The sequence below is a fragment of the Hakea prostrata genome, chromosome 2 (assembly GCF_041222555.1).
Source record: "Hakea prostrata isolate BN-2017 chromosome 2, UWA_Hpros_2, whole genome shotgun sequence".
NCBI lineage: Eukaryota > Viridiplantae > Streptophyta > Magnoliopsida > Proteales > Proteaceae > Hakea > Hakea prostrata.
Window position 1 is genome coordinate 13821375 of NC_142601.1, and position 27581 is coordinate 13848955.

Below are 27581 nucleotides of genomic sequence, written 5' to 3' on the forward strand. Positions count from 1 at the left end.
TGGATGATCGGCATCTGTCCTAGCTAACAAGCTTGTGGAGCCCCATCCGGGTCAGACCCGATCGGGTAGGAATCTTTTGTATCACTAGGAATGTAACTAAAAAAATCTTTAGGAAAGAAAGAACAACGCTTCAAAATATCTACTACTAAACTGAGACACATCCAATCTAAAGATGAGCGAAGACCCTGGAGAGCACTAACAATAGGTAAACAGTCTAAATGAATATGCAAATCAACCGCTCCTAAAGAGGAACCCAGAATAATGTCATCTCTAATTGCTTCAAGTTCAAGTAAAGTTGCTGAAGCACTATGACCACATCTGCTTTGAGCCGCTACAGAACCACCATTATAGTCCCACATGATGTACCCTCTACCTCCTTTTAAGTGAAGAACTATCCCATGATCCATTAGCGAAAATTTGAAAGAGAGTAAATTCTTTAGAAACGATATGACTAGGCCTTGGATGAGGATCCCATGAGCCCCTTGAAGATCCATAATGTGAGATTGTATATTTGCACATAGATAAGAGAAAGTAATCATTTTATGGATTATGGAGGCATCAATCCCTCTAAAAATTGCAGCATTCCTAGTATTCCATATTCACCAAGCTAAGGCACTTCACATCTGATTCACTAGCGTTAAATTGTCAGTTGAATTTATTAATTGTCGTTTCCAACCACAAGTCTTAGTCGGAATGAGCCGCATTCACGTTTGCTACCCCATAAAAATGAAATCGCGCAAAACTTTTACTGAAAAATTAGAAAGGGAAAATCGCAAAAAACAAGGGTCTCGACCTTTCTCCGGCATCATAGCTCATGGTGCTTGCCCTATCCAATTATGTCCTCAACGCACGCACATCTTCTCTTCATGTGCCAAATGCACGCACAAGAAACCTCGCGAAATCATCACCTTTAGTTGTTGTGGATCGATCCCAGGCAATATCGTTTCTTCTCCAAGCTCGATCAAAGAAATTGAGTGTCGAAGAAGCTAAGCAGCTCCATTCCTACATTCTTAAATCTGACCCTTCGCCGAATATTTACTATCTCAATTCACTTATCCGTCTCTATGCTGCAAATGGTTATTTGGATGATGCACGTAAGTTGTTTGATGGAGCCCCTCGCCGAGATGTGGTTTCTTCGACCACATTGGTTGATGGGTATGCAAAGCTCGGAAAGATGGAAGTTGCTAAAGAGCTGTTCGATTCAATGAAGATGAGAAATGTGGTGTCGTGGAATGTTCTGATCACTGGGTATGGAAAGCAAGGTAATCTGGAAGCTGCACGCGAGGTGTTTGATAAAATGCCTGCACGGGATATTGCCTCTTGGAACTCTCTGATTTCTTCCTTCACCTGAAATGGTTTACCTGAGGAGGCGTTTGAGGTGTTTCAGAAACTTTTAGTGGAGGAGACTTTAGTGATGCCAAACAAGGTGTGCTTTTTGAGCGTTCTTCCAGCAATTGCTGAATTGGGTTGTGCACTAAGGGGTAGATGCGTTCATTCCTTAATTCTCCACACAGGAATTGAGGTTGATGATATATTATCATCAGCTCTTGTGGATATGTATTGCAGGTGTGGCTGGTTGGATCATGCTTTTCAAGTGCTCAAAACAAATACTTCACAAGACAATGTTGCATCTTGGAATCCATTGTTGGTAGGGTTGGTCAGAAACAACCGGTTCGAAGAGGCCATGGATGTTTTTCGAACAATGCAATTGGAGAACGTTGAACCTGATTGTGTTACTATTGGTAATACTTCAAAAATAGTTCAATTCAATTAATTGACGGGGGAAAGATTCCTTACCTGGATTCGCTTTCCCTTTTATGAAGTACTCGCAGCGGAAGTCTAGATCCACGTTCTCATTCCACCACCAAAGCTTTACCGGGGAGAATCCACAATCACTAGGAGAGGGAATGATATCCACAACCCAAATGCCGTGGATTAATGGAATGAAGATCAAAAGCGAGGAAAGGAAAAAAGCTTCCTTGGCCTGCGATTCTAGGAGAGAGAGAGAGAGAGAGAGAGAGAGAGAGAGAGAGAGAGAGAGAGAGAGAGATGGAGCCGCCGTTTCTCAGAGATAAATCTCATGCGAATGATTCACACACTTACTCACTAATGCGGTGGTTACCAAAATATATAACCCTATTTTGTAACCGCCCTAATAGTGAGTTTCCAATATTGCCCTTGGGCATTTAATTTATTAATCATATTAATAAATTCCAACAGCTCCCACTTGCACAAGGGCAAGTGTTAATCTTTCAATGTGTCCCAGACACACTTGTATATCCCAGATATACACATTTAATCTCTCTGCTATGTATCCCAGATACATAGACCTCTTGTGTCCCAGACACATGTATATCCTAGATATACATATTCAATCTCTCTGTTATGTATCCCAGATACATAGACCTCTTGTGTCCCAGACACACATGTATATCCCAGATATGCATATATATTGATCTCTTCACTATGTATCCCAGATACATAGACCACCTGTGTCCCAAACACTAATATCCACAAGTCATATTGGCAAAATGGGTTGTGCGACCGGTGATATACCTGCACACGTGAGCCCCAAACTAGAAACCTTCCCAGAAGGCCAGAATGGCACATCACTCATAGAAACAAATCAAATAAGCATTAGTATAACACAGTGTCCTAGGTTTATTCAAACTCACCAGACTAAAGGTATCTCGATCCCTCTGAAAGATCACCTTCTTGTCCTTAAAATGTTCACTACTGTAACACATATTGTTGGCGTCAGCAAACACTTTTTAGGGTGCAGTTGAATCAAACCTTTCCTTTTGCCCCAGACCATCACTACACTTAGGATTGACTCCTTTCCCAGTAGTGCCCCTTTAGGTCGAATCAATCATGACCATAGGTAACACCCCAAAGTAGCCACATCAACCCTTCGTTTCATGATGTTGTCGAAAGTCACTAAGAACACTAATGGACCATAAGGTCCAGAACTCACACAATGAGAGGAGCAGGGATCCATCCTCTTATTTCCAATGATCGCTAAGCACACATAGTATGATATATGTGCTATGGTGGAGCATTCTATATACAATAGAACGTATGTCCATCTCAACACCATACAGGTCTTAGTCTAGTCGCAACCTCTTGCGCCTAACCCGAGTTTCTTTATTGTCGCCACCCTAGCGCCACATAAAGTACTCGCACTGGCTCTTATAGGCAACATGAATAGTGGGAATATTCATGTCGATTCTCTTCACAATAGAGAAACTCATCTTGATTCCAAATCAAGGCGACATCATGATTATGAATTGACCTACACAAAGTCATTCACAATCCGTCTCATCTCTGCTCGCCTCCAAGGCGCCAGAGGCGAATGCTCGTGTGAGTGAGCCATTCTCTTGCCTATTGACATATCTTGTTTTATGCTAGAAGAAACACAATCACACAGAAAGTGAATAAAAATAAATGCTGGAATGAACTCATATTACTCATTAATAAGAAAGTCTCAGTACAAAAATAAGTCACAATCTACGCAAGCCCAAGGATTTTACATGAGAAATAAAAACATCCTTGGCTATAGGTTTGGTAAGAGGGTCAGCTACCATCTGACTAGTAGATATGTGCTTAAGTACAACTTTCTTCCTTGATGTAATGTCTCTAACAAAGTGATATCTTAACTGTATATGTTTGGTCTTCCCATGATACTTGGGGTCCTTGACATAGCTAAGAGCTGCCGTACTATCACAGTAGACAAGGGCAGCCTCTTTGGATGTCATCACAATCCCAGTATGTTGAAGGAATCTCCTCAACCAAACAACCTCTTGAACCGCAGCTGAGCATGCCACATACTTTGCTTCCATGGTCGAGAGGGATATACAAGCCTGCTTCTTGCTACACCACGAAATGGCCCCGCCATTCAGCAAGAAAGCATATCCAGAGGTTGATTTGCGCTCATCGATGTCTCCAGCCCAGTCGGCATCACTATAGCCAACTAACCGCAAATCTGATCCTTGGTAACACAACATGTAGTTACTCGTTCCTCTGAGATATCTCAATATCCTCTTGACTGCTTTCCAGTGCTCTATGCCTGGGTTTGATTGGTACCGACTAACCAAACCCACTACATAACAAATATCCGGCCTAGTACACATCATAACGTACATATGGCTACCCACTGCACTGGAATATGGAACTCTTTCCATCTTGGTTTTCTCCTCTGGAGTCTTAGGACCCATATCAAGGCTCAAATGCAAACCCTTCTCCTTTGGAGTATCAATTGGTTTGCGGTTGTGCATCTGGTATCTCGTCAAGACATTGTCAATATAGGTCTCTTGAGATAAACCCAGTAATCTCTTTTGCCTATTTCTGACAATCTTGACACCAAGCACATAGCTTGCTTCACCCATGTCCTTCATATCAAATACGGAGGACAACCATTTCTTAATGGTTTCCAATAGCTCCTTGCTATTGCTAGCCATAAGTATGTCATCTACGTACAGTGTCAGAATGACGTAATTATTATCAGATCTCTTGGTGTAAACACAGTGGTCTTCCTCAAGCATGGAAAAGCCATTTTCCATCATAGCTTGGTGGAAGCGCACATTCCAATGTCTAGATGCTTGCTTTAAGCCATATATGGACTTCTTAAGCTTGCACACTTTGTGCTCAAGTCCATTTGCTTCAAAACCTTGAGGTTGATCCATATAGATCTCTTCCTCAAGTTCTCCATTGAGAAAAGCAGTTTTTACATCCATCTGATAAAGCTCCAAGTCCAACTGAGCAACAATGGCTAGTATGAGGCGAATTGAGGCAAACCTAACCACTGGGGAAAAAGTTTCCTCATAATCAACGCCCTCTCGTTGGGTGTAGCCCTTAGCCACTAAACGAGCCTTGAATCTCTCAATAGATCCATCCGCCTTTCTTTTGATCTTGAGAACCCACTTGTTCCCAATTGCCTTTCGTCCTGGCGGCAAGTCAACCAAGTCCCAGACATGATTAATTTTCATCGACTCCAACTCTTCCTTTATTGCTTTCAACCATTCATTTGAGCTTGACCCCACAAGAGCTTCCTGCACGCTCTTTGGTTCATGCTCATCGACTGAAGTCATCTCAAAGTCGATCTCTTCAGGAGTTACCATGTAGGCTTCATCCTCTATGTCGAAATGTCTACGAGGAACTAGCCCGCACCCACTACGGCGCAAGTGCATGTCAAATCGCTCACCGTCTAAGGTAGCTATCACATCTGCACTCCCACTCCCACTAGGATCTTTTGGATGAACCCCAGGTTCATTATCCAGGATCTGAATCCCTGGAGTGACAAGACCACTATCTTGTATCTCAAAGAATTCTGATGATTCTTTGTTAACTCCTGAAAGAGATGGAAAATCATTCTCCAAGAATGTTGCATCCCTAGACTCAAGTTCCATTCTCCTCTCATTCTCATCTAGTCCAATGAAGACATGGCCCGTTGAGGGTTCAGAATATCTCACAAAGATACACTTTCTTCCTCTGGGTCCAAGCTTTCCATATTGGTGAGAAGTAGAGTGAACATATGCTGCACATCCCCATGCACGCAAGTAACTCAAATCTGGCTTCCTTCCGGTCCACGACTCATATGGTGTGGAAGGAACCGATTTGGTTGGAACTCTGTTGAGGATATAGGCCGCAGTCAGCAAAGCATCTCCCCAATAAGAGATGGGTAGATTTGCCTGCGCCATCATGGATCTCACCATGTCTAGCAAGGTTCTATTCCTCCTCTCAAGCAACCCCATTTCTTGTGTGGAGTCCCCGGAATAGTAAGTTGTCTAGATATCCCCTTTTCATCACATAACCCTTTGAACATATCGGAGAGATACTCTCTACCTCTATCCGTTCTAAGAGTTTTAATCTTTTTATCTAACTGATTCTCAACTAAGCTCATGAATTTCTTAAAACATTCCAGAGCTTTTGACTTATGAGAAATTAGATAAATGTGACCATACCGTGTATAGTCATCTATGAATGTGATGAAATAAGCCTGTCCTTTTCTAGTATGCACATTCATGGGTCCACACACATCTGAATGGATAAGTTCTAAAGGAAGAGAGGCTCTCAAAGCCTTTTTAAATGGTTTTCTAGTTGCTTTTCTTACTAGACATGACTCACAGGTTGGCAAATCAGATAGTGAACCTTGGCCAAAGAGACCTTCTCTTGCCAACTTGTTCATCCTATCTAAGCCAATATGTCCTAGTCTAGCATGCCACAAATTAGAATCAATACACACAGTATTTTGGCAAACAAAAGCACTACTAGAATTAAATGAATAATCAACTGTATCCAATATAATGAAACCATTATTAAGAAAACCATAACCATAAACTGTATCACCCAGATACAAAACCAAAGAATTGTTTTCAAATACAACTCTAAAACCATGTCTTAAAAGATAAATAACAGAAACAAGATTTCGCCGAATGTCTGGAGCATACAACACATCATGGAGTAACAGCGTCTGGCCACCTTGCAAAACTAATTTGCATGTGCCTATTCCGTGAACCTCCACGCTTGAGCTGTTCCCCATCGTTATTCTTTTGCTTCCTCTTGGAATACGATGGTATTCCACAAAGCTCGAGCGTTCCCTTGTTATGTGTTCTGTCGCGTCTGAATCAACAATCCACAAAGAATTTAGTTCGGCAAGCATAGTAGAACTTGTTACATAACAAGATGAGGTATAACACACTAGTACATACCTCTTGCTCAGTGCAATCATGAGCAAAATGACCAGGCTTTCGGCACTTGAAGCAAATCAAAGCTGATTTCTTCTTGCCAGCACTAGTCCCCCTTGAACGCTTGGGGCCACTCTTGTATTTGTTCCCACCATGGTTACTTTGCTTGGACTGTTGAGGTTGAGCTTTCTCTCTCTTGCGCTTGAAGCTGCACCCTTACTAGTGCTATCTTCAGCAGCAAATACATCAGTTCGAGGGGCATCGGCCAACATCCGATCCTCATCAAGCTCAAGGTGCTTGGCTGCTTGATCGAAAGTCTTGACCTCATCAGCATGAGTCAAGAAGATCTTCATATGCTCCCAAGTCTTTGGCAATGACCTGATGACTGCGGAGACTTGCTCCTCATCAGTCTTCTGGCGCCCACATGCGCTCAACTCACTAATCATGGTAGACATGATGGTTATATGCTGCCTCATGGTGTGACCCTGGCGCATCTTATAACCGTCAAAGGTGAGTCCGAGCTGGCGGCCTCTTGTGGTGGAAGTCCCTCCATACTGGAACTTCACAGCCTCCTACAAAGACTTTGCAGTCCTATGCTTCTCGTAACGAAGCATCAGGTCATCCCTCATGGAGCTCAGGATTGTAATCCTGGCTACCCGGTCTTTCCTCTTCCAAGCATTGTATGTATCAAGGTCCCTGCGATGCTGTGCAGTGGTACCTTCCTCAGGTGGGTTCATGGTCTGGTTTATGGTCTCCAGCATATCCTGCTTTTCTAGGAGATATTGCACCTTCCGGTGCCAGAGGTCATAATTCCTCTCATTCAGCTTATCTCCTTTAGTGAGGTCAGCGACTATGCTCTTTGTGGCAGCCATTTATTCTAGAGATATTACATACAAGAATGAGTTCAATAAATCTAGCATAAAACACAACTCATGCAACAACAAATCACACTAGCATAGTCCACCTATGGGAAAAGCACTTAAACCAAAAGAAATGCTAACAAAAATTCAATCAAATTCTCATGCAAACCCACATAGACTTATACACTAGCTTCATTCTGTGCAAAAAACATGATTGATAGACCCATATATAAAAAATAGTTTTATTAAAATAAAACATGCAATCATGTTAAAGCTATGAGGTGGTTCACACAGAACACTTCTACCTCATTAGCTCCCACTAGGCCCCATTAGGCCCTCAATGCCCAAAAACCACACAGATTGTCGGGCCATTGGTGTCCAGTAAGTTAGAAACACATTCTGAACTGGACAGACCAATATCCAAAAAAAAAAAATCCATCTCCCGACGGACTGCCGTCTGCCCAGACGGAATTCTGTCTACCTTTTATGCCCAGACGGATGACCGTCTGCCCAGACGGAAATTCCGTCTGGCATTCTCGTGACCAGACGGTGACCGCCCCGCGGAACCCCGGCGTGACCAGAAAACGGCGTTTTTTTCTGGATTTTTCATGAACGAAATTTTTCCAAAAAACGGTAAAACACGTATTTTTTTCACTCAAAAAATCATCCAAAAACACATGAAAAAAAATCCAACAATAAATTTTAAACAAAAAATTATCATCATGGATTATCAATTCATGCAAATCTTCATTAGGAAAATTCACAAGGATCTCCCACTCGGATCCGAACCAAAATAAGGGTTTTCATAAACCCTATCAATTCTCCCATGGGTTTCGTATTAAACCCTTGATCCTCCCATTGGATCCATACAATAAAATTAAACAATGGGGAGGAACAAAAAACGTGGGAACCTATGGCTCTGATGCCAATGTTGGTAATACTCCAATTAGTTCAATTCAATTAATTGAAGGGGGAAAGATTCCTTACCTGGATTCGCTTTCCCTTTTATGAAGTATTCGCAGTGGAAGTCTAGAACCACGTTCTCGTTCCACCACCAAAGCTTTATCGGGGAGAATCCACAATCACTAGGAAAGGGAATGATATCCACAACCCAAATGCCGTGGATTAATGGAATGAAGATCGAAAGCTAGGAAAGGAAAAAAGCTTCCTTGGCCTGCGATTCTAGGGAGAGAGAGAGAGAGAGAGAGAGAGAGGATGGAGCCGCCGTTTCTCAGAGATAAATCTCGTGCGAATGATTCACACACTTACTCACTAATGTGGTGGTTACCAAAATATATAACCCTATTTTGTAACCGCCCTAATAGTGAGTTTCCAATATTGCCCTTGGGCATTTAATTTATTAATCATATTAATAAATTCCAACAGTTACCATCATCACTCTTACAGCTGCTGTTGGACGTTTGGGAGCTCTTGGCCTTGGAAAATGGCTTCACTCTTATGCAATTAGACGTAAGATTAAAGTGAATACGACTCTTGGCTCCGCATTTGTAGATATGTACTCAAAATGTGGGTGTGTAGGACTTGCTTTGCAGGTTTTCACTATGGCTGAAGAAAGAACCATTGAGTTGTGGAATGGTATGATTACTGGCCTGGCTATCCATGGCAGGGGAAAGGATGCAATCAAATTATTTTCTCAGATGCAAGCAGAAAATTTAGCATTTGATGAGGTGACACTTGCATCTATCCTCAATGCTTGCAGTCACTCAGGGCAAGGGATGAAGGCCTTAGCTTCTTTGCCGCCATGGAAGATGTATATAAAATGACACCGAAAATCCAACATTACGGATGCATTGTGGATCTTCTAAGCCGTGCTGGGAAGCTTGAAGAGGCGAAGACATTTATATGCAGCAAGATGCTCATAAAGCCTGATGCTGTAATATGGAAGTCACTACTTGGTGCCTGTAAGACACATGGGAATGTTGAGATTGGTGAATTTGCAGCTCATCGCTTAGTTGAGCTCTCCCCCAAGGATAGTAGCGCTTATGTGCTTTTATCGAACATATATGATTCAGCTGGACGATCGAATGATGCAGCTGCAGTCAGGAAGATGATGAGTGATGGTGGTGTGAGGAAAAGAACCTGGTTTCAGTTCGATTGAGTTAGGGGGCATGGTTCATGTGTTCCTCGTGGGAGATAAATCACATCCTAGGTTAGAAGAGGTAAACAACATGTTGTGTGAAATGAGCAAGAAGTTTGAGTTAGTTGGATATGCACCTGAGAAACAGTTCGTGTTGTTCGATATAGATGAAGGGGAGAAGGAATTCGCCATTTCGCATCACAGTGAGAAGTTGGCTGTTGCATTTGGTCTGTGTGAGACTACAAAAGGAGCTACAATTCATATAGTCAAGAATCTACGGATGTGTAGCGACTGTCACTTTTACATGAAGCTCACCTCTGAAATCTATGAACGGGAGATAGATACCCGAAGGTTTCATCATTTTAAGAGTGGAAAGTGTTCGTGCTTGGATTATTGGTGAGCAATTGGTATTTTGCAATTTAGTACCTTACATTCTGCAATGAGACACTTTTAGAGACTCATTTGAGGTGGCATTCGTTATATAGTAATGTTAAGGGGTGTCTTGGAATGCTTAGGTATAAGAATCAGATTAAATGATCCCAAGCAGCTAGGGACAGGCCTAAATAACTATAGGAGAGTGCTGAGAAAAGACATTTGTATTTTAAGCCATCTCACTTATGGAGTTGAATAGAGCTGATTGGAGGGATTTATATTTTTCTGCTAGAGGTTTTTTTTTTTTTTGGGTGGGTGTGGGGGGGGGGGGGGGGGCAAGGGGTGAGTTGCTAAAAGGTCGTTTGTGTTAAGTGTAAAGAGAAAAAGCACTATACACATCAAAATCAAACTCTTTAATAAATTAAAAAAATTCAAAATCTAAACACCGCCCCCCCCCCCCAAAAAAAACAAAAAACAAAACAAAAAAAAAAGGACAAGGAATAAGAGGAATCACTAGCTTATTTTGGCTTCCACACACCTCCTAGAAAATTTTTTTTCTTTGTTGTGTGCAGCATTGCAACACCACAGTGCAACACATGGAATATACTAAACAAAGGGTTAAAATTAGAATACTAAACTTTTGATGGTGGCTTATTTATTCCTTTTCGTTAGTTCCTTTCAATAGTGCTTTTCGATGTTAGCCTAAGAATTTGATGCACAAAAAAAACTGCCAGGGTGGTCGTCGATCACAAAGGCGCAACGGTGCTATATATTCCATCTCTCATAGTTGCTTCTTTATAGATAGATTTTTAAGTGAAAAAAAAAAGGAGAGCAAATTACACGTCATCAGTTATATTTGGGGCAAAACTCTTGACCACTCATTATTACCTCATAAATTACATGGCATTTACATGCATAATTACAAATTATACACCGTTCAAATTCTCAGTTAAGTAACATATAAAATGATATAAATGCCCTTATCTCTATTTAGTTCATTTAAAAATTTAAAATATAAATTATTGAAATACCCTTTGTTGTCGATATCTAGCCCCTTCACCCATCTTCTTCCCATTCCTTGCCGGAAATCCCTTCTTGCCAACCATAGCCCGCCCCAAATTCTCTCTCTTGCCAGCTACCACTGTGATTTCTTGATTGGTTGGATAGTAAAACGTTTCAAGTGGAGAAATGTGAAATCCCGCACCTACCCTAATTCGAAAATTTACGTTGTAGGTCCAAAAACCCGAACTAAAGGTAGAAGACAGTTGTGGACCCTCTCTGTTGAATCTATTGGTCTGACCTAGAATCAATGGAGATTGATAGTGAAGATCCCATCTTGGAAACCTTGTATGATTTTGGAAGAAGATGTTGTCTAAATGGGAACGGACTTGGAAGATGGACCTTGAGTATAGTATTTACACCTTCAGAAGGTCCTATGGAGTCAGGTAAGACCCTTTTTAAGGTTAGTTGAGGACCCAAGTGTTGGTTTTGGCTTTTGAGAACCAAAATTCAGCATTTTGCAAAGGGGGAACCCTTTGGTTGATCCCATTGACCAAAAGCATCGACCAAAGCAGTCTCCAAACAGAATGGCGTATTTTTGGAAGTTTTAGGTTTTGAAGTCTTATTTATATATAACTTCGGACTAAACCTAAATACTTTGCCTCTTTACTTTTGGAGAACGTGAGGAGAACCGTAGAGCCTCCTCTTCAAGCCCAAGGTTGATTCCAAGCATCCAAGCAAAAATCATCCATTGATTCTCTTCTCCAAGTTTAGTATCCAATCTTATACTTCATTGATTTATTCCCATTCACTCTACTCTTCCTTAGACCATATGGTATATTTTCAATGATTTGATCTAGCATGAGACTATGATTTACTCTTACTGTAGTTATCTGATTATAATCTATGTTAGATCTATTCCTAGGTTGTTTTTTTTATGCATGACCTACTTTTCTTATACCTTTAGAATGAATCCCCATTCATTCTAGCCTCTCCATGAGAATTTGCAGATTAAGCCTATTAGGTGATTTATTGGATTTCTATTCCAAAGGCTTTGTTTGATGTTTAGATCATCATAGATAGTCTTAGTATGTTGTTTTAGAATTTTCCTATTAATTTCGGAGTGTTTTGATGTATTTTGAAGAGTTTCAAACCAAAGTTGGGAGTTACTGTCCGTACACAGTAGCCTTGGTCGATACCATCAACCAAGGCCATCGACCAAGGGTGTGCCTGACAGCAACTTTGCTCCTTTTCGACCCTATTTCATCTCCAATCATTAGAGTTTCTTCCTTATACTCTCTACATGTTTGTTTAGGATTATTGTGGTGATTTTAGACTTGCTCTTTGATCTCTTTTTCGAAAATTACAAAGTTAAATATAAGGTGAGTACGTTCACTCACAATATGCATAAATACATGCTTTGATATGTTAGGACTTATAAGCATGTGTTAGCTACTGTAGTATTACTTTTTCTATAATGCCTTACTTCTGTAATTACAGTAGACTACTCATGATATGATGTACCTACTGATATTGATTGAGAATGATGTGATTGTGAGTTGGACTATATTATGATGTTATGGAATCATGATGTGTTGTGATTGCCTAAGTTGTGACTGGGGAATGGGGAATGCCCTTTTGGCTTTTCTGTCATTGGACATCAGTGGAGGTGGTATGAGACACTTTCCTATGATGCCTCTTGGCGCTTTCCTTAATTACTAGATGACATCCCTAGGATTTGGTCTAGATGAGTTTGGCTAGGGAAAACCCTGTCATATCTGACCCTATCGGAAGGGGAATTGAGACCGAGTGACCCGTGGTAGCAATGGGAATTCTCAAAAGACGTGCATAAGAGCCATGAGAGGATGTAATTCACATTGTGCGGGCCATTCATTGGTGGGGTTGCATATGACAAGCCTAGGCTCATGGGCGCTCATGACCAGTAACCAACCTGTGAGAAGATGTGAAATCCAGCCCTAGCCCTAACCCTAACCCCAAACCCTGTTGTTTGTAGGTCCTAAGACCCGGAGTGAAGGTAGAAGACAACTATGAGCCATCTCAATGGAAGACATGGTGTTTGACTCAAAACCCATGGAAATTGATGATGGAGTTCCATACTTGGAAACCTTGTCAGAGTTGGAGAAGAAACTACACCTTGATGAAGAAGAGCTTGGTTGATGGACTTAAAGCCTATTTGGACATGGTTTGAAGGCATCCCTCCATGCTAAGTAAGTTGTTTGATGAGTTGGGAGAAGCCCATTTGAAAATTTTGAAGTTTGGAGCTTCAATTCCTTGACTTGGGCTTACTGTCAGCCTGGGTCTACTGAGTGGGTCGACTGGGCCAATCGACCCAGCCAATTGACCCACTCCTGACAGGATCTATGTAAGATCTTCTGATTAAGGTTTTGATGCTCTATTTAATAAGACTTCGTGGTTTTCAGCCACTTTTGTTTCTAAAACCTCTGGAGAAGATGGAGAACCTCTCTCAAGCCCCTCTTTTTGGTGTGTGGAAGATCTCTTGCAAATTCTCAAGTTCTTCATCGATTGTTCCTCATTAAGGTTAGTAATCTCTTAATCTTCTACTGATTTACTCTTGTATTGATTTAATCTCATTGCTATGATTATGAAGATGGTATTGAATCCTTGCAAACACCTCTTCTAAATCTCTGTTGTTGTGAGTGAATCTCCATTCACTCCAATACTTCTATGATCTACATAGTTGATTTTAAGAAGAGATCATGTGATATCTTCATGAATGTATGATCATTCCATTATTTTGATTTCTAAAGCATGATAGCTATGTTCTCATATTAGTTTTATCTTTGATCTACTGTTGCTATTCTTCTAGAGTGAATTCTCATTCTCTCTAGCCTCTCCGTCAATTCTACAAACTGTTTTCAATGAAAACCTTGTTTTTGATCAATTTAGAATTCTACTATTTTGATCACTGTTGATGCCTAATCTATGCTAGTGAATCTTAGATTACTGTTCCTATGGTTCCTTTGAATTTTCAGAGTATTTTGAATCCGGGAAGATGAGTTTCGGATCAAAATTCAAAATTTTGTTTCGTACTGTTCATTGGGTTGACTTGACCAATCGACCCAGCCAATCAGCCCAAGCTGACAATAATTGATGTCTTCGTTTGTTTTGATCCATTTGACCTCTAATCTTCTAGGGTTTCTTCTTCTTCTTCTTCTTCTTCTTCTAATGACTTAATTATGCTTGTTTAGGGTTTCTTTGCTAACCTTGGACCTATCCTCTTTGATCTCCGAAATTTATTTGAAGTTATTTAAGGTAAGGATAGTTGATTCTCTAATAACCTAGAATGCATGATCTTTGGTTTATGATTCGGCTTTGCATGTTCATACTACTGTTGCCTTAGTTTTCGTACAAGAATATTACTGCTGTAATTTCTTCAACTATAGCAAGTCTTGTTCTTGTATCTCTTTGATCAATTTGATCATGTATGATTGATATCTTTCTATGTATTGAAATATCGGTTGTGTATGTGAATGATTGATTTTGGGTATGTGATTGCTTAAGTATGATTTGGGATTGGGGAATGTCCTTTTGACGTTTTTGTCTCTGGACATCAGTGGAAGTGGTATGAGAAATTTCCTATGGTGCCCCTTGACTCTTTCTTGAATTATTGGTAGACATACCTAGGGCTTGTCTAGCAATGTTTGGCTAGGATGTCCCTGTTATATCAGACTTGATTCGGAAGGGTATTGAGATCGAGTAACTCGTGGCAGCAATGGGGGTTTGTGGGTGCTCAAGACCGGAAACCAACTTGTGAGAGGACATGAATCACATTGTGGGGGCCATTCATTGGTAGGGTTGCAGTAGTAGACTTGGGCTCATGAGTGTTCAAGATCGGTAACCAACCTGTGAGAGGACATGAGATCTTCCCATTTACTATTTGTGGATGACCAATAGGGTTGATGAGTCTGTAGTTCGAGTTGGTTGTAGCCATAGGATATGCTAACTCTAGTGAGAAGGATGCTAGAAAGGATCATGAGAGGTGATGAATGGAAGTATCTGACTCTGACTTGATATGACTAAGTAGAAGACTTGCATTGGGCTAGGCTTAACCTGGACATGCGCTGTGAAATCCAACCCTAACCCTAACTCAGAAACCCTGTTATTTATAGGATCGAAATCCGAAGTGAAAGTAGAAGACAACTATGGACCAGCTCAGTAGAAGACATAGTGTTTGATCCAAAACCCATGGATATTGATGATGGTGCTCTATACTTAAGAACCCTGTCTGAGTTGGAGAAGAAGCTGCACATTGATGAAGGAAAGCTTGGTTGTTGGACCTAGAGCCTATCTAGACATGGTTTGATGGCATCTCTCAATGCAAGGTAAGTTGTATGACGTGTTGTGAGAAGCCCATTCAAAGTTATTAATGTTTGGCCCATCATTTCCTTGAATTGGAGTTGCTGTCATGGTTGGTCAACTAGCCAACCGACCAACAGGGATAGCAGGGTTAAAATTGGAAATCCTAGTGATTTTAGGACTTTTATGCTATTTAAAGGGGGGGGGGAACTCCGTGTTTTTCACTCACAATTAGTTCTAAGCCTTTGGAGAACGTGGGAAGAACCCTAGAACCTCTCCTCCAAAGCCAAGGAAGATCCTCAAGCATCCGTTCGAGTTTCTTCGTCAATTCTTCTTCTAAAAGGTTAGTAATCGATTCGTTCTTCTTTGATTTGTTCTATCTTCTGTACTTCTGATCTTATGATTATGAGAAGGGAATTACACTACTGTAATGGCCTCTTCTTTGTTCTCCTAGCCATAGAGTGAATCCCCCATTCACTCTATACCCTTGAACCATATGGTGATGTTCTTGTTTCTTGATTTTACTTGAATTCTTGATTACTCCCTTGTATTGTTTTTCCTACAAAGTTTATGGTTGTGGGGAAGGTCTCATACTATTACCATGACCTTCCCTTATGTCCTCATGATTGAGGGGTTGATCCCTAATGTTCCTTGGACCATTGGAAACATAAAATAGAGAGATTTTGGGGGGAAATCCTTGTTAACCCTCATGAGAGGGTAACCAATTTAGTTAAAACTATTGTTTATGTTAACTTGGTAGATCCTCCCCAATGCCATTCTTGATTTTGAAATACTAATTCTATGTTCCCTTACCCTCTGTTAACCTACCTTGGGTTATTTTGAGAACCAATCTAGGGGAACCTTCAATAGAGGATATTCAATTGAGAACCTTAATTTTCTTTTATCTATTGGGTCCTCCCCAAAGCTTTCCTTGATGTGATTCCTTACTCTTTATTTTCCCTAGGGTGAATCTTTATTCTCCCTGGCCTTTCCATGAGAGCCATGGTTAGTATATGTTAAGACCCTAAATTGTTATGGATCAATCAAGAACCTATCTTTTGACAATGACTTGATGCTTCGACCTTTTTATATAGTCTTAATATGTTATAGGAAGCTCCCCTTAGAATTTCGGACCAATTGGACTTCAAACGAAGAAGTTATGACCAAATTAGGGTTTGCAGCGCCATACTGTTCCATTGGTCGACTGGGCCGGTAAACCAACCAATCGACCAACACAGACAGTAGCCTCAAATCTGCTCTGTTTGCTTCCGTTTGACTTCTAATCTTCTACGTCTTATTCCTAATTATTATTATATGCTTGTTTAGGGTTTATTTTCTAGTTTTGGACCTCTCCTCTTTATTCTTCGGAATTTCTTCGACGTTTGTTTAAGGTAAAGATGGTTGATCTCTAATAACCTAATATGCATGTCTTTGAATTAGATTACATGATCATATTACTGCTGTATTTAGTTTTATTTATAATCATATTGCTGCTGTAGTTCTTCAACTACAGTAGTACTTGTTCTTATAATTCAATGTTATTTCAATTAAGTATGAATGATTACTTACTTATGTTTTATATTATCAGCTATACTTGTGAATGACTGGTTGGAAATGTGATTGCCTAGGTTGTGATTGGGGATTGGGGAATGCCCTTTTGGCATTTCTGCCTTTGGACACCAGTGGAGGTGGTATGGGACATTTTCCTATGGTGCCCCTTGGTGCTCTCTTTGATTACTGGTTGACATACCTAGGGCATGTCTAGAAGTGTTTGGCTAGGATGTCCCTATTATATTAGACTCGATCAGAAGGGAGTTGAGACCGAGCAACCTGTGGTAGCAATGGGGGTTTGTGGGTGCTTCAGATATGAGAAAGTTATATTCGTAAAGGACATGAATCTCATTGTGGATACTCGTGATAGGCCATTCATTGGTACAATTGCAGAAGTGGAACAAGGGCCCCTGAAATCAAGACCGGTAACCAACCCGTGAGAGGAAACAGGAACTTCCTATTAACTTGATGTAACTGACCAAGTTGATGAGTCCGTAGTCCGAGTTGGTTGTAGCCATAGGATACGCTGACTCTAGGGTGAAGGATATCGGAGAGGATTGCCTGGGGCTAGAAATGGAAGTATCTGGAGCTAAGTACATGATTAGATTCATTAGTCTTGAGCGCCCATAAATCCCCATTGCTACCATGGGTTACTCAGTCTCAATACCCTTCCGAATCAGGTCTGATATAATAGGGAATCCTAGCCAAACACTGCTAGACAAGTTCTAGGTATGACAACCAATAATCCAGGAAAGTGTCAAAGGGCACGATTGGAAATATCCCATACTATTCCCACTGATGTCCAAGGACAAAAATGTCAAAAAGGACATTCCCCAATCCCAAATCATACCTAATCAATCACATTCCCAATTCAGTCATAACATAGATCACTGATATCTCATCATATGAAAGAATACATAAAGGCAAGATCAATTGAATATGCAACATATATGAGCAAGAGTCCATACATGATCAAGTACATAAAGGAAATATAAAAGTAAGATCCTACTGTACTTACAACAGTCATACATAATTAGAAACTACAATATCAGTAGCAAATCTAGGTGTTTCCCAATTTAGAAACTAGGATTCACGCAATCTATGTTAATATGGCAAACAACTGTCCTTACCTTAAATAGATTTGAAGATATTCCAGATGAACAAGAGAATGAATCCAAAGTTAGCAAACAAATCCTAAACAAGCATTAAAGAATCATTAGGAAGCAATCCTAAAAGAATAGACATCAAACGGATCAAGACGGACGAAGAAATCCCTTGTTGTCATGTTGGGAAGGTTGGCTGGGTCGAGTGGTCCAATCGACCCAGTCAGTCGACCCAATGAACAGTACGCATCCAAAAACTGATTTTTGATCCGAAACCTATTCTACAAGATTCGAAACGCTACGAAACTTGGAGGGAATCCCTAAAATAGTAATCTAAGACTAACTAGCATAGATTAGACATCGAACAAAGATCAAAACCAATACTTACTAATTTATAATCATACTTTCTAATTTGATAGAATCATTTCAATGAAAACAATCTATGAACTCAAGAGAAGAACTAGAGATGATGAGATCTCATTCTAGTAGTGTCACACCCCACCCGCCGGTCTCAGTTACCCGCTCGACAACCTGTGGGAGTGATCCGTCACAGGATCCACGGTTTTAGTCTATCAACAATAATAAATACAAATATAGACAATCAAGAGCAATAAATGTTCAATAAATGAATTAAAGGAATTACAGGAGTCCAAATACTCCAATAACAATAATAACTGAGAGAATAATGAAAAAAATGAATACGAGTTCAGCGGAAGCAATCAAAAGAATTATATCAATTTCTTTCTAGTTTCCTTTTCTAAGGCCATAAATTTAGACTCAAGTCTAACAAGATGAGGAGTCCTCCAGTTCTTCTCCATTCGCTAATCGAACTTTCTAACCACTTTTCGTCTCTGACCATCAATAGGTGCGATAAGTGCACTCCATGCACCCGCAGGAGTTCCCGCACAGGCTATCTCCATTTCCCACTGACGGTGCCACATCCTCTTCATACGGGATGGTTCCTTCATAGGAAAACAGTCCATCTTCCGGTACAATTCCTTCTTCTGTGCAGGCTAATAAACATATTCAAAATAAAGGAGTGAGTTCTAGAGAACTCAGTAAGAAACAATCACAAATCCCATCAATTATCCAACAAAGCATAAATGCATAAATGATATGAATGAGTGCAAAGTATGAATGATACTATGATTTCTAACTATGCAAGTCTTTAACAGCGGATATGCTTTAAGATATACACCAGCTCTCCTCTGGGGAAGTCTAGTCACACTGATCCGGCAAGGACTGGTTACCTCTATAGGGATCCTGGGAAAAAAGGGAAAGTCCACTCCTGGCTCTCAAACCGTGGCTGGGGTTAAGCCAACACTCTCTCACCACGACCATTGGTAATGAGTACTGGCGCATGTCGGGGTTTCTAATCCAATGCAAGGTCATACTGGTAACATGTCTACATGAAGTCTAGATACATCCCCTATGGCACCAACCAACTCGGTTCGGTATCCTTCGCAACCTAGGAATGATAATCCTCACGGACTGGCCAACGTTGTTGGACCCCACTCCTTAACCCTATGGTCATCCACATATTATTGGGGCGGAATGCTCTCATGACTCCTCACGACACTCGATCCGCTCCTTGGACATCCTGGAGCCCAACCCTAACATATGCAACCCTACCATTTATATGACTAACAGTGGACCAATGTCAAATCACTGACATCAAAGGTCACTCGGTTTCAATCCCACTACCGAAAGTGTGAAACCCAGCCCTAACCTTGACCCGGAAACCCTGTTGTTTGTAGGTCCGACAACCCGAAGTAAAGCAAGAAGTCAGCTATGGGCCATCCCAGTGGAAGACTTGGTGACTAGCTTTGAATCAATGAGTGTTGATGTCAGTGTTCCATTTATGGAAACTGCATCCTGATGAAGATCGGATTAGTTGATGGACTTGGAGTCCTCTCTGTCATGGTTCGAAGGCATTTCTACCTAATAGGTAAGTCACTTAGTGTGTGTGCAAAACCCCTTGATGTTTGGATGTGATCTGAGCCTTCATTTCCCTGTTTTGGTCTTGCTGTTCTGATTGGTCGACTCATTGGTCGACTGGACCAGTCGACCAATCCAATCGACCAATGGCTTCTGTTTTTGCTAATTAGGTCTTGCTTGCTCTATTTAAGTTCAATCTCAAGTCTACTTTGTATTTGCTACCTCCAAAATCTTTGGAACGTACCAGAGACCTCTGCAAGACATCTTCCTTGCATCCTTGGTTGATCCCTCGCAAGAACTCAAGGAATCTTCTTCCTCTTGCATCAAAAGGTATGTCTACACTCTCTTCTTCTTCTCCATCTTTGATTTTCTTTCCTTTTTGGGTTGAGACAGTAGAGAAGATGCTACATTCTCTGTTGCAAACATCTCTTTACTTATCTCTCATGATTTCCCAAGGATTAATGGCTAAAGCAATGATCTTAATCATGATCATTGCAAGCTTTTGAAGGAATCATAGTCTAAATCATGATCTTGTCTTCGTTCATCTTTTGATTTAACTTATGATCTTCTTAGATCTATTTTATTGATCATATTAGTAGTCAATCGCAGTGTTTTCTTTACAAGATCTATAACCTATCAATCTCTAGTTCTTTCTCCTTGATCATACCATGTTCTTTCTTCTAGAACCATGATTGATCTAATTATGGTAACTTTTGTTTCCTAATTTGTAACTTGAAAACTTGATTCGATTAGTGTTTTGAAGTTCTCTATATACTAGGATGCTGCCATTGTAGTTTACCCCTTGTTTAGTACCCTTTTGAACCACCAAATTCGGTTATTTATTCTCAAAATTCTGATTTTTGAAGACCACTGTCTCGGTTGGTCGACTCATTGGTTGACTGAGGCAAGAGACCAAGTCAATCGACCAATGAGTACAGCAACTCCATATTTGGTCTGTTTTGGATGTTTTGATATCTTTCCTTCTAGGTATCTTTCCTAATATGTTGTATACACTTGTTTAGGACCTTCTTCTCAAGTTTTGTCAAGATCTTACTTGATTCCCTAAGATTCCTTTGCGAGTTATAAAAGGTAAGGATGGTTACTTCCTTAACTACATAGATTGCATATTTTAGTTTCTATATTTGAATCTTGTTAGTTTATTTCTTTAACTAGATTCCTACAATGTTATACTACTGTTGTACTATCTTTATTTCAGTAGCATTACTTGTTTATGATTCATGTATGATTTACTTATTAATTATACGCAAGATATATGTTGTTATTGATTTCTTTCTATATATGAAGTTACTATATATGTGATGTTATGGATTCATGTTTGTGTATGATTAAGTATGGTTTGGAAAGGGGAGGTGTCCTTTTGACACTTCTATCCTTGGACTACTACGGGAATATTATGGGATGTTTCCTGTAAAACCAAGCCCTAACCTTGACCCGGAAACCTTGTTATTTGTTGGTCCAGTGACCCGAAGTAAAGTAAGAAGTCAGCTTTGGGCCATCCCAGTGGAGGACTTGGTGTCTGGCTTTGAATCCATGAAAGTTGTTGATGAAGTTCTATTTATGGAAACTGAATCTTGATGAAGATCGGATTAGTTGATGGACTTGGAGTGCTCTCTATCTTGGTTTGAAGGCATTTCTACCTATTAGGTAAGTCACTTGACATGTGTGCAAAACCCCTTTAGGATTGGATTTGATCTGGGCCTTCAATTCCCTGTTTTGGTCTTGCTGTCAGCATTGGTCGACTGGGCCAGTCGACCAATCCACTCGACCAATGAGTGCTGTCTTTGGCAATTAGGTTTTTCTTGCTCTATTTAAGTCCAATCTCGAGTCCACTTCGTATTTGCTGCCTCCAAACTCTCTGGAACGAACCAAAGACCTCTGCAAGTCATCTCCCTTGCATCCTTGGTGTTTTCTTGACGGATCTTCGTCGAAACTCTTCCTTTTGCATCAAAAGGTATGTCTACTCTCTCTTCTTCTCCTCCATCTTTGTTTTTCTTTCCTTTTTGAGTTGAGACAGTAGAAGAGATGCTGCATTCTCTGTTGCAAACATCTCTGAACATGTTCTCATGATCATCCTAAGGATTTGAGGCTAGAACAATGATCTTAACCATGATAATTGCAAGCTTTTGAAGGAATCATGATCAAACCATGATCTAATCTTGTTAAACTTCTGGTTTGAATTCTGATCTCTTTGGATCTTCTATATTGATCATGTTAGTAGTTAATTACTGTGTTTTCTTTCCATGATCCATGATCTGTCAATCTCTAGTTGTTCTCTTCTACCATACTATGTGTTCTTCATGAAGCATGGTAGTTACATATATGGTAGGTTTTATTTCCTTATTTAGATTTATGCTTCTAAGCCTTTTTCATTGAAGATCTAAGTATGTTTTTCATGATACCTTTACCTGAAGCAATGATCCATTCTCCTATTGTTCTTGTCTTTGATTTCTATTTCGAATTCATCAAGATCCATGGTTGATCTAATTATGGTAACTTTTTGTTTCCTAATTTGGATCTTGAAGTCTTGAATTGATTGGTGTTTTGAGGTCCCCTATATGTTAGAATACTACTGATGTAGTTTACCCCTTGATTAGTACCCTTTTGAACTACCAAATTCGGATTTCATATCTTAAAACTCTGCTTTTTTTAGGCTACTATCTGCATTGGTCGACTGATTGGTCGACTGGGCCAGTCGACCAATCCACTCGACCAATGAGTACAGCAACTCCGGAATTGGTCTGTGTCGGATGTTTTGGTATCTTTTCTGTTAGGGATCTTTCCTAATATGTTGTATATACTTGTTTAGGAACTTCTTCTCAAGTTTTCCAAGATCTTACTTGATTTCTTAGGATTCCTTTGCGAGTTATAAGAGGTAAGGATGGTTATTTCCTTAATTACATAGATAGCATGAATCTAGTTTCTATATTTGAATATCATTGACATGTTTCCTAAATTAGATTCTTACAATGATATACTACTGTTGCATAACTTTGATTACAGTAGCATTACTTATTCATATTAAATTGATTCATGTGTGATTTACTTACCAATTATATACAAGTGATTGTAATTATTGATTTCTTTCCATATATGAAGTTACCATATATGTGATGATATGAATTGATGCATGTGTATGCTTAAGTATGGTTTGGAAAGGGGAGGTGTCCTTTTGACACTTCTGTCCTTGGACTACTACGGGAATATTATGGGATGTTTCCGGAGATGCCCTCTGGACACCTTCCTAAACTGTTGGATGACATATTTAGGACTGTCTAGTAATGTTTGGCTAGGATGTCCCGTTATGTCAGACCCTAATCGGAGGGGTATTGAGACCGAACGACCCGTGGTAGCAATGGGGATTCATGGGCGCTCAAGACCGGTAACCAACCCGTGAGAGGACGGGAATCACATTGTGGGGGCCATTTATTGGTAGGGTTGCATATGGTTAGACTTGGGCTCACGGGCGCTTAAGACCGGTAACCAACCCGTGAGAGGACGTGAGAGCTTCCCGTTTACCATATGTGGATAACCAATAGGGTTGATGAGTCCGTAGTCGGGGGACTATGAGGACTCTAGTGTGAAGGATACCGGAAAGGATCGTCGGGGACGAGGAATGGACGTATCTGGATCTGACTTGATGTAACTAAGTAGAAGACTTGCATTTGGCTAGGTTTTCCCGTGACATGCGCCAGTACTTATACCAAATGGTTGTGAGAGAGTGTGTTGACTTAACCCCTTGCCATGGTTTGTCCTGAGGGATGAAGGACCCATTACCAATCGGCTGCTCAAGACCGGTGAAATGATCCGTGAGAGAATCCAAGATATCTTAAATGGTTGAGGATGTGAGTGGACTTTCCTAAAGAAGTACGGTGTTATGACTTAAAGCATGTCTGCCAATAGAGACCAGCATACATAGAGTTAGATTCATTCATTCATTGCTTGTCTCATATCATATTGCATTTATGTTTATTCGGAATCCTGCCATTTATGTTATTATGGATTTTAATCGCCTTTACTTGAGTTTCTTTGAAACTCATTCCTTTATTGTACAATGTTTGTTAGACTATCCTGCAGTCTCGAGTACTATGACGGTCCCTATGAAGAAGCGCAAGGCGAAGAGGCATATCTCCAGGAAGGTGATTGCGGTTACCACAATTACACTGAAGATCCTGCGAGTGGTTATGCTCCGTACGATGCTTAGTCCGACCATCGAGTGGAAGCGTCCTTGTGCCATTTATGAGATTTACACTTATAAGGATGTTGTCTATAAAGTGGAGAACAATTTAGTTACCCAATGTACTTGCTACTGGGATTAGATTTTGTCTAGTTTATTCTTTTAGAGCTACTTTTCCGCTGGTTGTAGAGTGGGATTTTTGCCTCACTTTACTTATATGTTTGACACTCTGATTATATCTATTATTCTGATTCATTTATGATTCATTCTTTCTTTATTGGATCTATGGTTTATCTTCCACACTTTTATTATGATTGTTCATGATTATGTTATTGTTTATGTGGGAGATTGATCACTCGATACCTGATCTTCGGGCTGTGGATCACACTCTCGGGTATGCCAGATAGGGTACCGGCTGGGAGGGCGTGACATTTCCGAAGATGCCCTTTGGACACCTTCCTAAACTATTGGATGACATATTTAGGACAGTCTAGTGGTGTTTGGCTAGGATGTCCCGTTATGTCAGACCCTAATCGGAGGGGCATTGAGACCGAACGACCCGTGGTACCAATGGGGATTCATGGGCGCTCAAGACCGGTAACCAATCCTTGAGAGGACAAGAATCACATTGTGGGGACCATTTATCGGTAGGGTTGCATATGGTTAGACTTGGGCTCATGGGGGCTCAAGACCGGTAACCAACCCGTGAGGGGACGTGAGAGCTTCCCATTTACCATATGTGGATGACCTATAGGGTTGATGAGTCCGTAGTCAAGGACTATGAGGACTCTAGTGTAAAGGATACCGGAAAGGATCGCCAGGGGCGAGGAATGGACTTATCTGAATCTGACTTGATGTAACTAAGTAGGAGACTTGCATTTGGCTAGGCTTTGACCCTGACATGCGCCGGTACTTAGACCAATGGTGATGAGAGAGAGTGGTGACCTATACCCCCAGCCATGGAATGTCCCGAGGGATGCCGGACCCACTACCAAAAGGAGTTGTGTGATTAGACCTTCCTAAAGGAGTACGGTGCTATGACTTAAAGCATGTCTGCCAATAGAGACCAGCATACATAGAGTTAGAATCATATTGCATCTTGTGTTTCATATCATATAGCATTTTACTTTGCTTTGAAATCCTGCCATTTATGTTGTTATGGATTAACTGCCTTACTGAGTTTCTTTGAAACTCATTCCTTTTGTGTAATGTTTTGTTAGACTACTCTACAGGTTCTGAGTATCATGACTGCTCGTATGAAGAAGCGCAAGGAGAAGAGGCATATCTCTAGGAAAGTGATTGCAGTTACAACAATTACACTGAAGATTCCGCGGGTGGTTATGCTGCGTACGATGCTTAGTCCGACCATAGAGTGGAAGCGTCCTTACGCCATTTTTGAGATTTATACTTATAGAGATGTCATCTATAAGATTGAGAACAATTTAGTTACTTATTGTACCTGCTATTGGGATTAGTTTTCATTCCTTTTCCTTTTCTTTTAGTACTACTTTTCCGCTGGTTGTAGAGTGGGATTCCGCCTCACTTTACTTTATTGATTTGACATTCTGATTATCTTTCGTACTCTGATTACATATGATTTACTCTTTCCTTATTTAGATCTTTTGTTTATCTTCTGCACATTGATTATTATTGTTCATGATTATGTTATTGTCTATGTGGGAGGCTAATTACCTTGATACTTGGTCTTCAGGGCTGTGGATCACACACTCAGGTATTCCAAGTAGGGTACCGGCTGGGTGGATGTGACAGAGTGGTATCAGAGCCAAAGTTCACGGAAATCCTAACCACAGAAAACAATAACGGAACATTCCTGAGTTATAGATCTGGAATGACTCCTCTACTCTTAGAAGTGAATATTAGAACACTTGGATTAGAAACTTAACCAATGAAGCATAATTGAATATTTCTAAATAACATACCATAAATATACTTAAACAATTGTCACTTAATGCAATAAAAGAAAAGTGCATAATACACAATAATTAAGTGAAACAAAGTGAACTTCATTAATTTCAAAAGTTTTTACAATGATTACATTGACAATGCATAAAGGGAAATCCTAAAGTACAATCTATCTTGGTGATCTCCTCTGATCTCTGAAAGATTTGAAGTCCTCTGCTAGCTGAGTCACCTGATGCTCTATCCTATCCTGTCGTGACTCCATCCTCTCATACATCTGCTCCTATCTGACCTCCATCCTCTCTAGCATGGAAGTCATCGATCTCATCTGTGCACAAAGATCTGAAGTCTTTGGAACTGCATGAGATGGACCCCTGTCTCGAAGTGTGATGAAGGAGGAAACTCGTGATGCCCCAGCTCAGCCTCGTGCATCTCTATATCATCTTCGGCCTTATCATCACTATCAGGACCGACATCCTCTCCTCCATCATCAGACTCCTCCTCCTCCTCTGTCTCCTCATCATCCTCATCCTCTACACCAGGAGATCTCACTGTCTATCTTAGCCTCATCTATCGGATGGTCCTAGTCCCGATCGTGTATCCAAGAGAACCAGTGTCCACTGGTGTATCCTCGAAACTCACTCCGAAATGCCGGAAGATCAAAGTGAGTAGTCTCCCATAGAAAAGGTTTCGCATGCTAGGCCGCAGAACCCGATCCAGCATGACCTGCTGAATGATGTAGGAAAGGTCTATCTCGAAGCCCATGTAGATGCGGTCGATGACTAAGGCCTCCATCACTGTGACTCGATGGTGATGTCCAGCCTTCGGCATAATGTTTCGGCCGACAATGCGACCGATAATCCTTGCTAAATTTGTCATCCGCCTGCTAGTCCACGGAGTGTGGCATCGGCGACTATCCCACAGTGTAGAGCAAATCTCGTGCAGCTCATACGGCATCAAGTAGCTGTCTATCCCTGCCCCCACAGGTATCCACACGCACTGCCGTGGGTAGTAAGGAACGCGCAAGATCTCAGCCAATGATCTCGTGAAGAAGCGGATTCGTGTCTGAAGGACTCTGCTTCTGAGGACTAGCCAAAGAGGATGTCCTAGACCTCTAGACTCCTCTGTGGATGTAAGGTTGCTGAAGAACAACCTCACCAACTCCAGATATACCGGAAAATCCTCAGTGAAGAGATGCGTCCACTGCATAGTGTCGAATCTCTGCCGAATCCTGAAAACTCTGAGCTGACAAAGGTGAAGTAGACATCCCAGCTCGATACTGCAATAACTGAAGTAGGCCTCGTACAAGAACTTGGCATGTGGTGTATCGAATATGTCTGGCCGCCGAATTTCCTGTCTAGGCTCTGAAGGAACCTGACCTCTACCCCTGAGTGCCCCTACAATACGACCTTGATCTCGTCCTCGTCCTCCTCTCTACATGGTGTATGTCTGTGGAAGAGACAAAAGACATTGCTAGTTAGTGCTATTTCATGATTTCAGGCAAAAGGGTATTTTCGTAATTTT

General features: G+C 40.8%; 1 pseudogene; it reads left to right on the plus strand.

Moving 5' to 3' along the window:
- The first annotated feature begins 814 nt into the window (after window positions 1–814).
- LOC149023849 (pentatricopeptide repeat-containing protein At1g08070, chloroplastic-like) lies at window positions 815–10041 on the plus strand (annotated as a pseudogene).
- The last annotated feature ends 17540 nt before the right edge of the window (window positions 10042–27581 follow it).